The 14,667-nt window shown below is 33.5% G+C and overlaps 1 protein-coding gene across 4 annotated transcripts in view; it reads right to left on the bottom strand.

Annotated features, from left to right (window-relative positions):
• ATRNL1 (attractin like 1) overlaps nucleotides 1-14,667 on the bottom strand; it is an 811,767-nt gene that overhangs the window by 525,775 nt on the left and 271,325 nt on the right. The window lies entirely within an intron of this gene.

Here is a 14,667-nt window from a genome sequence, read left to right as displayed (position 1 = left end):
AAACCATCAAAATGCTATCAAATAATATTTTTAAAACAGAGAAAGAATGGAGAAGTACTTGAAGAGAAATGGCTGAACTTTCTGAGATCCCCAAACTGATAAATGAAAAAATAGCAATAATCAAGAGCATCATAGTAAAATCATCATATTAACCCTGATACCAAAAGCAGAGAAAGACACAACAACAAAAAGAAAACTACAAGCTAACATACCTATCATGTTTCAAAAATCCTGAACAGAATACTACAAATCAAATCCAACAATACATAAAAAGACAATACACCAAGATCAAGTGGGGTTTATACCTGGAATATAAATATGGTTCAGCATAATGCAAATCAATAAATGTGACACATCACATCAACAAAATGAAGGAAAAAAGCCATATGATAATCTCAAAAGATGCAGAAAGAGCATTTGACAAAATTCATCTCTTCATGATAAAAACTCCCCATAAATTAGGTACAAAAGGAAAGTACCTCAACACAATACAGGCCATACATGACAAACCACAGCAAGCATTAAATTGAATAGGAAAAAGCTGAATGTCTTTGTTTTGTTCAGGATTTTTGCAGACCTGTTCATCAGGGATATTAGCCTATGGTTTTCTTTTTGTTGTTGTATCCTTGCCTGCTTTGGTATTAGGGTTAATCTACTCCTATTTTACTATGATGCTCTTTTTTTTTTTAAGTAAGAACTAAAACAAGACAAGAATTCCCACTCTCATCATGTTTATTCAACATAGTGCTGAAGTCCTAGCCAAGGCAATTAGGCAAGGAAAAGATGTAAAAGGCACACAAATTGGAAAAGAGGAAGTGAAACTGTCCTGTTTGCAGATTACATAATCTTGTGTACAGAAAATCCTAAAGAATCTACCAAAAAAACTATTATTTAATAAAACTATTGAATGAATTCAGTAAAGTTGCAGATTACAAAATCAAAATTAAAAAATTAGGCCAGGTGCAGTGGCTCATGCCTGTAATCCCAGCATTTTGGGAGGCCAAGGTGGGAGGATCACAAGGCCAGGTGTTCAAGACCAGCCTGGCCAAAATGGTGAAACTCCGACTCTACCAAAAATACAAAAATTAACTGCGCATGATGGTCCGCACATTTAATCCCAGCTACTTGGGAGGCTGAGGTAGAATTGCTTAACTGAGATCCAGGAAGTGGAGGTTGCAGTGAACCAAGATCATGCGACTGCACTCCAACCTGGGCTACAGAGCAAGACTCCATCTCAAAAAAAAAAAAAAAAAAAAAAACCACAAAAATCAGCAGTTTCCATACATAAACAACGAAGTTGCTAATAAAGAAATCAAGAAGAAAATCTCACCTAGAATAAGTAACAAAAAAACTACCTAGAAATAAATATAACCAAGGAGGTGAAAGAACACTACAAAAGAAATTGATGAAACAAATTGTAGAGAATGCAAACTAATAAAAAGACATCTCATGCCCATGAATCGCAATTAATATAGTTAAAATGGCCATATCACACAAAGCAATATACAGATTGAATGAAATTTCTTTCAAAATACCAATCACATTTTTCACAGAAATAGGAAAAAAAGCCATTAAAATTTACTTAGAACCTCAGAAGACCTTTAGTAGTCAAAGCAATCTGAGCAAAAAAAAAAAAAAAAACAAAAAACAAAGCTGGAGGTAACACACCACCAGATTTCAAAATATACCACAAAGTAGTACTAACCAAAATGACAGGTAATGGCATAAAAACAGACACATAGATGAATGAAACATAATGAAGAACACAGAAATTAATCTACATATCTACAGCCAACTGATTTTTGATAAAGATGCCAAGAACAAAGATGCATTGGAGAAAAAATCATCTCTTTGATAAATGGTGCTAGGAAAACTAGACATCCATATGCATTAGAATTAAACTAGACCCATCACTGCTTGCTCTAAATAAAACACAACTAAAAAATTGATCAAATACCTAAGTGTAAGGCCAAAAACAATAAAACTATTGTAAATAAAAATATGAGGGAAATGCTTCAGGACATGGATCTGGAAAAAAAAATGTTACGAATAAGCCCTGAAAAACACAGGCATCAAAGGCAAAAATTAACAAATATAACTATAGCAAGTTAAAAGAGTTCTGCACAGAAAGGAAACAATCAACAGAGTGAAAAGACAATCCACAGAATGGTTGAAAAGACAATCCACAGATGGGCTGCAAACTAATCATCTGACAGGGAATTAAGAGCCAGACTAGATAAGGAACTCAAACATTGCAACAGCAAGAAAACAAACAATCTAACTATAAAATGGGCAAATAATCTGAACAGACATTTCTCAAAAGAAGACATACAAAATAGCCAGCAAATCTATGAAAAAATGGCCAGCATCACTAATCATCAGGGAAATGCAAATCAAAACCACAATGAGATATCATCTGACCCCAGTTAAAATGGTTGTGTTAAAAAGACAAAAACATAAGATGTTGGTGAGGATGTGGCAAAAGGAACGCTTATACATTGTGAGTGGGAATGTAATATGGTATAGTCTGTATGGAAAACAGCATGAAAATTTCCCAAAATACTAAAAATAGAACTACCATATATATGATGCAGCATTCCCACTACTGCGTGTTTATTCAAAGGAAAATAAATTGGTGGATTAAAGGCATACTTGTATTCTCATATTTATTGCAATGCTATTTACCATAGCAAAGACATGTAATCAACCTAAGTGTACATCGATAGATTGATGGATAAAGGAAATGTACTATATATACACAATGGAATATTATTCAGCCATTAAAGAGAATGAAATCCTGTCATTTGTAGCAACATAGAAGGAACTAGAAGACATTACATGAAGGGAAATAAGCCAGGAATAAGTAAACACTGCATGCCTTTACTCATGTGGAAGCTAAAAAAAAAAGAAAAAAAAAAGTTGATCTCAAAGAGGTAAAAAGTAGAACAGAGAATACTAGTGGCTAAGAAGGGTGTGGGAAAGAGGAATAAGGAGAGATTTGTTAAAGCATACTAAATTACAACTAGATAGGAGGAATAAATTCTAATGTTCCATACTACTTTAAGAGGACTCTAGTTGACAATAATCTATTATACAGCTCAAATAGCTAGAAAAATAGTTTGTGTGAATGTTCCCAGCACAAAGAGATAATAAATGCTAATTGCCCTATCTGATCATTACACACTGTATGTACTGAAACATCATTATGAACACCATAAATATGTACTATTATTGTATGTCAATTTTAAAATAAAATGAAATTTAAATAAATTAATGAAAATATTTTAAAAGAAAAGAAAGACTCCAGAAGAGACAAAAATCTGAATAGTTTATTTCTTTTAAAGAAACTGGCTGAGAGTTAAAAACCTTCAGACAAAAAATAAATTCCAGGACCAACTGGCTACCTGAATACTACTTGATAATGAAGAAGACAAAGAATTTTTAAACAGAACCCAAAATAGCATGAACCATATGGAAAAGATGGATATATTGGATTATATTAAATTAAGAATGTCTCATTATAGACATACAAATTGGTGTGAAAGTTCAACCACAGAGTGACATTTAGTACACATGACACCAACAAAAGACGTGTACATAGCATGTGCAAAATATTACTAAAAATGATTAAGAAAAGAAGAATCCAGCAAAAAAATCACAAGAAACTTGAGAGAACACCACTTCATAAAGAGAAAATTCAACTGGTGATTAAAGAGATGAAACTGTTAAAGATTAAACATAATAAACTTTTAAGAACTAAGGAATCTTTTAAGCTTAAGAACATAGCAATTACACATCCATCAGAAGTGTCAGAATCAAAATGCCTTAGAATACCTAGTATCAGCAAAGATTGGAACATTAATAAAATTAATAAAGACTTGGAATAGGTATAATCTAATATAACCACTTTACAAAATCGTTAATTTTCCAAAGTTGAAAATACAAATAATGATTATATATGCAACAAAATGTATCCATTTGTGAGCCAGGAAACATAAACATTAACAGTAATGGTAAAAAAGAAAAACAAAAATAAAACGAATTAAAATGAATGAATGAAGTGTGTTATAATTATACAATGAAATACTCTGCAACATTGAATAGGACCACATTAAAGCTATCTGAATGCAGCAACTTGGATAAATCTCAAAACATTATGTTGAGGGGAGGGGACAAACATTATTAACAATAAAGAAAGGATAACATATAGAAATAAAGAAAGAAGATATAGATATAACAATAAAGAAAGGATGACATTTGCATGTCAAATTGTCAAAACAAGACAAAAAAGAAAATTATTTTTAAAAAGAGATGATACTGAAATATGTTCAATTGCTGACCATTTTCCCATAAAACTAAAAGTGCTGAACTATGCAATACAATCACTACAGTGGAGCCCCCAGAAATAAATCAAATGGACATACTAATGTATAGCAGTAGTTCATCTTATCAAACACATGTATTTAACATGAGTCCATATTTTGATAAAACATACACATAAACAAGAAATATTTTCTACATTTAAATGCTAAAACTATATTTCTTCATAAAAGGTTAAATTGGGACATACTAAGCAGCTATTTATTTCATCCCTTGAAATTTCAAGATAATGATAAATATATAGAAGACTGATCAAAATACAATGAATGCTTAAAGTGCTTCTCTCTTTCTTTGACATATATATCTGTTTCTTTTTCTAATTTCCTCCAACTTGTAGGTAGTACATCCTAAACCCCAACTCGATACCCTGTTCATTATTGTACACTTTCCTGTTTTGTTAGCAATTCCAACAATTCTATAATGTATAAGGAACTATTCTGACCATCTACAGTTAAATAAAGCCATTTAACTTTATGCCTTATAAGAATGTAATAATCAAGTTGGAAATCACGTACTACACTAGTTTCCAAAGAAATAACTTTAGATGAGACCAGCTTTGATTAAAAAAAAAAAAAAAGCTGGGAGGATTTTGCAAAACTTTTAAGAGATGAATGGGGATCAAAGAACAAATTAACCCTGAATACTCCCACACTGTTCACTAACCTACCCCAGCAGTCACACTTAATGAACGGGACCCTTAAGGTTATTTAAATGAAAGTACGGTGATTAAGGATGTCAAACTAGATGCTAAGGAAATACTAATTACTCATGGAAAGATGTGTTAACTCCTGCAGCAAGTAACCTTAAATCTCAGTACTTCTATACAAAAAGTTTGATTCCAGCTGAAGACACAGTCCAGTGTGAAATTCAGCTGGAGAAAAAGTCTTGCTCCATGTAATCTTCCAGGATCTCGGCTATTCCTAGCCTCTGCAATCTTTCAGATCCTCATCTCCCTCTCCATTGAACTGATGAAAGAGGAAACAGAAGATATACGGCACATGAGGTTTTTAAGAGCCAGGCCTAGAAGTGGTGGATATTACTTCTGTCTATTGGTCAGAGCCCAGTAACATGACCTCCAACCTAAAGGCAATGGAGGCTGGGAAATACAGCTTTGTTGTGTTCAGAATGTTTTCAAAATTGGTAATTAAATGGCATTCAATCTAGTAGTTTTGAGGTACAAGATGCTGGCATAGACAGACTAATGGGAGAACTAACATTTAACTTCAAAAGTATATTCCTAAATTCCAAGAGCTTTAAATTCAATAAGTCATACTCCAAAAGAACTTACATTTATCTGACATAGGAACTTATATGCTCAAGTTAAACTGTTACCAGAACATATTGCTCAAGGGTAGGAATTGGACAAAACCACATACGGTTTCATATTGGGCAAGCTTAAGATGAGTAACATGTTTTCTGAACTGATATTTTGAGATTTATGGCTTTTGTTACTGTCTCATAGCCTCTCCCTGAATAAATGTTTGTAGAATAAAGCAAGCGTGAGGCATCCTCAAGTATCTTACATATTAAACATCAAGTCTGCTTAACTCATTATCACAAGAAAACGGTTATCCTACCTGCAGTTGCAAATACAGTGACAACCTAGAAAAAATTTTAACAACATTTAGTGTTGGAGGTTGGGCACAATGGCTCATGCCTGTAATCCCAGCACTTTGAGAGGCTGAGGTGGGTGATCACTTGAGATCAGGAGTTCAAGACCAGCCTGGCCAACATGATGAAATCCCATCTCTAATAAAAATACAAAAATTCACTGGGTGTGGTGGTGAGTGCTTGCAGTCCCAGCTAATCAGGAGGTTGAGGTATGAAAATCACCTGAACCCAGAGGGCAGAGGTTGCAGTGGGACGAGATCACACCATCGCACTCCAGCCTGGTGGATAATGCGAGATTTTGTCTCAAAAAAAAAAAAAAAATTAGTCTCAGTATTTGAAGACTATATTCACTACTTTTCCAATTGTGCTTATAAAGGTGATAATCTATGTGCAGGCAGTTTTTACAGTAAATGATTCTTCCTCTGTACTCTCTGTATAACAATTTAGATTAAGTCACATAGAGAAGGATATACTTTTTAACCCATCACCATATAGCAGACTAAAAAAAAAAAAATGATAAGAGTAATTAGGAAAAACAAAGATCCAAGATACATTATTTTTTAAAATATAAAGTCCCTACTATGTGCCAGAATCTGTTCTAGAAAAGAAGCAACAACTTTGATCTTCCTAAAATGGAAAGGAATTCATTGGCATCATCATCAAGGCAGTATCATAAAACAAACAAAACAAACTTGATAAAACAAGATAGAGAAAAATGGGTAATAATTTTAGATATCACTGGCCTAAAGGTAAACCAAGGAGGAAAACATGTTCAGAAAGATCCTCCTATGACAACAGTTCTAAAAATGTATCACGAATTTTTATTTCACAATTGCCTGGGGTGCTTAGTAAAGTAGAATTTTGGTTCCCATCCCAGAAGTTTAGTCACCATATCCCAGGATATTCTTCTGTATCCTAATTTTGAGAACTAGGGGCTTAAGCCTGAAGTAAGTAACTATGAAGAAGTTGTGAGATCAGTAAATGGAAAACGTATAAGGAAGAGAAAAAGGGAGTCAGTTATAAATTAATTAACTGAATTAGGAATTGTATTTTTAATTCCAAATGCCTTTGAGAAAATGATCTTAAAATTTCTGTGAATAGAAAGTAAAACAATTTTGAATCAACTCAGCATTTTGACCAATCTACCAACAAAACATCTAAGAGTACCATTTTACTTTTTACCAGAAATCAATAAAATATTATATTAAGCAGTGAAACAAAGAAAGTGTTTTGGCTAGATAAGGGAAAACACTAATTATTAAGGCCAGTGGTTCTCAGTGAGGATAAATTTTTGAGTAACAATTCATTATTTCCATAATTGTGGAGTTCCACTGAGATTTACTGAAAGAAATAAAAGGAAAATCAGGAGTGTAGACATTCTAAACACACAAAGTAATTCCACAAAATAAAAAAGTAATCAAAATCTCATTAACTTTAAAATAACATAGCAGATGTCAAAGTAGGTGAATATGTGCTCATAAATATTTGAGCCTGGAATCTAACTCCATTTTACATATAAACACAAAGCATACTTATAACACACATTGCATTTTCTAAGACTGCAACTACCATGTAAGTTTGAAATCTACCATTTATAACATTATTCAGAATTTAACCAAGAGGTATTCATGTAATAAAATCTCATCACCAATAGCTATCTTGCTCACACACATCTGTAAGTATACAATGTGTCTGGAGAACACTTGAGATACCTCTTGAGAGACTCAAAACAAAAACATATTAAATTTATGCCAAATTATGAGTACTACTGAATTTCATAATTTAGGAATTAAAATTATATTATTCCTGACCTATGTATTTGTTAAAATTTCATAGTGCTACAATATAAAATTTATGTGGTAGAAACTATATGGTAAAATTACTGTGGGGGAGATTGCAATTGCTTTTAAACAGGGGACTCTGATAATGTTCTCAGAGGTCAACAACATGACTTGACTGGCTCTTATATTACTATTTCCTTTTCTAATCCAGGCGTCCCCAAACTTTTTACACAGGGGGCCAGTTCACTGTCCCTCAGACCGTTGGAGGGCCGCCACATACTGTGCTCCTCTCACTGACCACCAATGAAAGAGGTGCCCCTTCCTGAAGTGCAGCGGTTGGGGGGAATGGCCTCAGGGGACCGCATGCAGCCCTCGGGCCGTAGTTTGGGGACACCTGTTCTAATCAGTTCCCTATTTTCTAAGACATTATATATTCTATACATTCTTTTTATGTACCAGAAACAGAATGTATACATTGATATGTGGCAGAATTTCAAGAAAGAAAATATATTTTCTGTTAGCTTTGATCACAATCGGGTCCATATCTTAAGCTAGGGAATTATTTTGGCACTACTCTTATAAATAGAATCCAGCTCATATTTGAGAATATCATAATCCTTCATTTTCTCTATTTCAAAAGCCTGCTATTTGTCTTGGCATGAGATCTCTGATTTGCCATCTTAACTGGGTCCAGAATGAATGGAATTAGTTTCAGGGGTTTCCTTCTCTTGGCCTCTTCTCTACCATACTGGCTTTTTCTCCACAGTTCAGGAAGCCAATATGAGAGATCTGCTGGCTACTACATACACCCATGTCAATTATGAACAAAGGATCAAAGAAAATGTCTACAGAGTGAGCTTGTAGATCTACTGTACTCAATGAAACAAATTCAGACTGAGATTTTAAATATTACCTGGTATTTATAAGGGCCCATTCTAATAAGGGGCTGTGACTATTCATATTCTGATGCCAGTAGCACTCCCCAATTATTAGAATAACTAATTATAAAAACCCATAAAGTTCTAGGGGGTACTATTCTATCTCCACCAAGAACCATTAACCTAATAAATTGGTGTTTTCCTTTTTCCAACCAAAATATGTGTAGTTAGTATGTTTACTGTGCAAGAAATACGAATACTTTGTTGAATTCTGTTGGAAAGTAAATATTTTATGGTAACCTTAAATGCAAATAGGTTAAATGTCCCCAATTAAAAGACATAGGGTGGCAAACTGGATAAAGAACCAAGACTCATTGGTATACTCTCTTTAAGAGACCCATTGGTATGCCATCTTCAAGAGACCCATCTCACATGCAGTGACACACACAGACTCAGAACAAAACTAAGGAATGGAGAAAAATCTACCTGGCAAATAAAAAGGAAAAAAAAGCAGGGGTTGTAATTCTAGTTTCTGACAAAAAGACTTTAATAAAAATCAAAAATGCAAAGAAGAGCATTACATAATGGTAAAGGGTTCAAATCAACAAGAAAATCTAAGTGTCGTAAATATATATGCACCTATACAGAGTATCCAGATTCATAACGCAAGTTCTCAGATATCTTCAAAGAAACTTAAGCTCTGACACAATAATAGTAAGAGGCTTTAAGACTCAACTGAAAATATTAGATCACAGAGACAGAAAATTGACAAAGACATTCAGAACCTGAACTCAGCACTGGATCAAATGGACCTCATAGATATATGCAGAACTCTCCACCCAAAAGCAACAGAATATACATTCTTCTCACCACTGCATGGCATATACTCTAAAATAGATCACATAATTAGAATTAAAATACTTCTCAAGAAATGCAAAAGAAGTGAAATCATTGCAAACAGTCTCTTGGACCACAGCACAATCAAATTATATAGTTTTACATTAAGTCTTTAATCCATCTTGAGTTAATTTTTGTACTAATGGTATAAAGAAGAGGTCCAGTTTTAATCCTCTCTAATAATCAGTGATGAACTTTTTTCATGAGTTTTGGCCATATATATGTCTTCTTTTCAAAAGTGTCTGTTCATGTCCTTTGCCCACTTTTTATGCAGCTGTATGTTTCTCTCTTGTAAAATTTGGTAAAATTCCTTATAGATTACACAAATTAGACTTTTGTCAGATGCATAGTTTGCAAAAATTTGGTCCAATTCTATGGGCTGCCTGTTTACTCTGTTGATGGTTTCTTTTGCTGCACAGAAGCTCTTTAGTTTACTTAGATCCCATTTGTCGATGTTTGCTTTTGTTGCAATTGCTTTTTGTGTCTTCCTCATGAAATACTTGTCCATGCCTATGTCCTGAATGGGATTGCCTAGGTTGTCTTTTAGGAAGTGTTATGAGGGAAATCTATAGCACTAAATGTGCACATCAAAAAGTTAGAAAGCTCTCAAGTTAACAACCTAACATCATCACTAAAAGTACTAGAGAACCAAGAGCAAACAAATCCCAGAGTTAACAGAAGATAAGAAATAACCAAAATCAGAGAAGAACTGAAGGAGATAGACACACACACACACACACACACACACACACACACACACACACAGAGAGAGAGAGAGAGAGAGAGAGAGACACACACAGAGAGAGAGAGAGAGAGAGAGAGAGAGAGAGAGAGATCAATGAATCCAAGAGCTGGTTTTTTGAAGAAAATAATAAAACCCATACACCACTAGCTAGACTAATGAAGGAGAAAAGAGAGAAGATTCAAATAAACACAATCAGAAACAACAAGGATATTCCCACTGACCTCACAGAAATACAAACAATCATGAGAGAATATTATGAATACCTCTACGCACACAAACTAGAAAATCTTAAAAAAAAAAAAGGATAAATTTCTGGATACACATACCCTCCCAAGATTGAACCAGGATGAAATAGAATTGATGAATGGACCAATAATCAGGTCTGAAATTGAGGCAGTAATAAATAGTCTACCAACCAAGGAAACTCAGGACATGATGGTTCACAGCTGAATTCTACCAGATATACAAAGAAGAGATGGTACTGCTTCTACTGAACTAATCTAAAATATTGAGAAGGGACTTCTCCCTAACTCATTCTATAAGGCATTATCATCTTGATACCAAAACCTGGAAGAGACAGAACAACCTGGAAGAGACAGGATATCCACCTGAAATTTTCTCATCAATGAACACTGATACAAAAATCTTCAAAAAAACACTGGCAAACAATTCAGCAGGACATCGAAAAGTGTATCCACCATGATCAAGTAGGCTTTATCCCTGGGATGCAAGGTTGGTTCAACATAACAAATCAATAAATGTGATTCATAACATAAACAGAACTAAAGACAAAAAGCACATGAATATCTCAATAGATGCAGAAAGGGCTTTTTATGAATGACATACATGTTAAAAACTTTCAGTAAATTAGGTATTGAAGTAACATACCTGAAAATAATAAGAGCCATCTATGACAAACGCACAGCCAACATCATATGGAACACACAAAAGTTGGAAGCATTCTCCTTGAAAACCAGCACAAGACAAGGATGCCCTCTCTCACCACTTCTATTCAACATAGTATCTGAAGTTCTGGTCAGGGCAACTGGGCAAAAGAAATAAACAAAGGTCCTCCAAATAAAAAAAGAGGAAATCAAAGAATCCCTGTTTACAGACAACACGATCCTATATCTAGAAAACCCCACAACCAGCTCAAAAACTTCTGCAGCTGATCAACAACTTCAGCAAAGACTCAGGATACAATGTGCAAAAATCAATAGCATTCCTATACACCAACAACAGTCAAGCTGAGAGCCAAATCTGGAAAAAACTTCCATTCATAGTTGCCACACAACTCTGTATGTCAAATAAAACACGCAGGCAACTGAAAGATCCCTGCAAAGAAAACTACAAACCACTGCTCAAAAAAAAATCAGAGATGACACAAACAAATGGAAATTCATTTTTAAGTTACAATTTTTGATTATCAGCTATGGTCTGGACCAAAACCAGATTGAGAACTGCCATTACAATGGCAAGATGAATAATTTGGTGCTCAATTTAAATGAATATTTTTACTGTACTACTGATGCCCTTTCCTACTGTGGCTGCCAATCCCTTCCATAAGCCTACAGCACAGGGAATGCTCTCTTGAAATGTTCTTCATTTTTCTCCCTGAGCAACTGGTGGAAAAGAATGGCAACCATAATAGGTGGCTTGCAAATTCTACAAGGAGAATGCTCTCCACCAGTTTCTGTGGCTCCCAGGAGCTTCACCCTATTGATAGTGTATACCTAATCCCTGATAAATATCAACCACTAACTGATCCCCTTTTATTAGTCTCCAGATGATTTCATTTCAGGTAAGCCAATATTCATGTCTCATCTCTCTGTGTCTCTTGTCTCTCTTTATATTTGTAGCCAGTTGGTTACCCTGTTTTCTCAGTTACAATGGTTTCAAGAAGATTCATGAATTTGCGGTTTATCCACCTTTTTTTTTCCTTTTATTATAAGAGAAGAAGCAATATTTTTCCAGCTCTCAACATTCTTGAGCAAAGACTGGAAATGCTATGACCATGTTCATTTTGACTTCTTTTCTTTGACTGATGCTGTTTCCCTTTGTTCCCTATTTTCTTTTTCCAGAGAGTTGATTTTATTCTTCAATTTCCAGCTCAAACATCCTCTGCTCAAATTTTCCTTATCCCTCCAAAATAAATTAATAACTCCCTTTTCAGTGCTCCATCAATATTTTCTTCATTCCATTCTAAATAAATTTATTGAACACTTACATTCTGGTACTGTTGCAATGGTCTTCCCAAAAGTTCACTCTAGTAATGGATACAGACAACTACACAAATAATTCAAGAAAAGAAATTAACAGATATGAAGAGAACCAATTTCAGTTTAGGACGGTCATTAAGAATACATAAGAAGAATGATATCTGACTAAATACTTAAAACCAAACAGAAATAATCCTAAGAAGTGGAAGGGGTTCATAAGCATATCAAATCACTAAGGTAAGAAATTAGTATACTCTATTTTGGTCAGTGTCTCCACTGCTAGCCTGAGTTACTTTCAGCAAAAACAATATGATATTCATCTTCATTAGTATCATCAAGTACTAATTTAACAATTGTTTACTGATCTGAATGACAAGCTCTCTTTCCTAACAAACTATTTTTTTCAGGTATAAGCACACTATAGCAATTAATTGCTCTAAGAATTATGAGCCTATTCTTTATTGCTCCATACTCAAAAGATAAACAAACAAATACATAAATGCATGGAATTCTGTCTACAAATACTACCTAAAAAATACTTTTTACAAATTAATATTCCTTTCTTATCCTCCTCATAAACCATAAATGAGAAGGGGAAAATGTACTTTTATAATTCAGAACTATATAATTTATTTTCTAATATTTTGTGAGCATCCAAATCTTGTAACTGTATTTTAGCTAAGCTTACAAGCTCACTATTTCAGTGAATTAAAATCCTGCTTTCTCCTGTCTGTAAACAAAATATGTTACTGCAATATTGTATCACAGATATAATTATGGATAGGTATATGGCTATACTATTTGTATAAAACTATACTAAAACATTTCCAATATGTACTATCATGGTAGAATCTCATATATTATTTTTATCTGTAATACTACCATTGTGGTCTCTAGAAAATATTTTCATTGCTGCATACTGCTATCCAACAAACATATTTAATAGAAGTTAATCAAGAGAAACAACATTATGTAAAACCAGATCCTGCTATTAATATATAATTTGAGGGAATAGGAGAGGATTGTGTGAAAGAAGAATGCATAGTTATGGTTTAAAAGTTATTAAGCATTTCAAGACAGTGATAGCAGAGCATTAAACCAAGTGTATTGCCCTTGTTAAGTGTGGGAACCTGTATAAATTCACAGGCCACATCCCCATGGAGTTGACCTTACTTATAATCAAGCTTTAGTGTTGCAAAGTATTAGAGGCATCCTTAATCTTAGAATAGAAGATTATGATTTAATTCCATTGGTTTTAAGACCAAAATGGCCTTCCTTAATAGGATTTTCTCCAAGATCTTTTGCTCTGAACTTGTATTTAACTTCAGAGACTAAGAAGAAGGAATAAAAACTTGTGCTTATCTTCTCTGAAATTGAAAATCACCTAATGCTTAGGTGGCTAGGCAAAGACACAATCACCTAACTTGAAATATTTAGGGTAATTCTGCAACAAGTAATATATTTAAATAAAAATAAAAGGATCATTTTCCATGCTTACTAGACTTTAGGTATAAATTTCTATATATTTATAAATTTGAAGAATGCTTTTTTAACCTTTCCCTATGTTTCTATAATTATTATAGTTGGAATTTATTATTTGTATCAAATATAGTACCTAAATACCTAATATACACATGTATCTGCATGTATATAATTCAAAACCATAAAAATTTGATTTTAATAATACACATAAAGAAGAAAAAGAAAGAAAAAAAACAATTTAAATATCCTAAAATGTTGCCTTTTAAAGTTAATTTTTGAAGCAAAATACAATTTTAGAGTAACAACTAAATGATAAGACAAAAATCATTCATGAAAATACAGAGAGAAGAGTAGCAATAGTGGTTTCCTGCATACTGAAAGAGCAGAGAAAACAGAGGAAGATGAATATAAGGAACCAGCTGAAAGGGTGAAAGGACAAGAATTATCAGAATTAATAATGAATGACTGTAAAAGAAGGGCACAGAGACATTGCATTAGGTATAATATGAAAGAAAAGTCTAACTATAACAATAAGATTTGATATATAAAATTAAGAAAGCTTCCTTTTCTAGAAATGCAAAAGATAAACATGCTCTATGGAGTTGTTTTAAAGCCTCCACAAAATCGTTATTTAAAAGGTTTAATTTTTAAAGAGAATTCATTAGATGCAAGTA

Source organism: Saimiri boliviensis, chromosome 12, assembly GCF_048565385.1.
Source record: "Saimiri boliviensis isolate mSaiBol1 chromosome 12, mSaiBol1.pri, whole genome shotgun sequence".
In the NCBI taxonomy this organism is placed as follows: domain Eukaryota; kingdom Metazoa; phylum Chordata; class Mammalia; order Primates; family Cebidae; genus Saimiri; species Saimiri boliviensis.
This window is presented reverse-complemented; position numbering and strand designations above follow the sequence as displayed.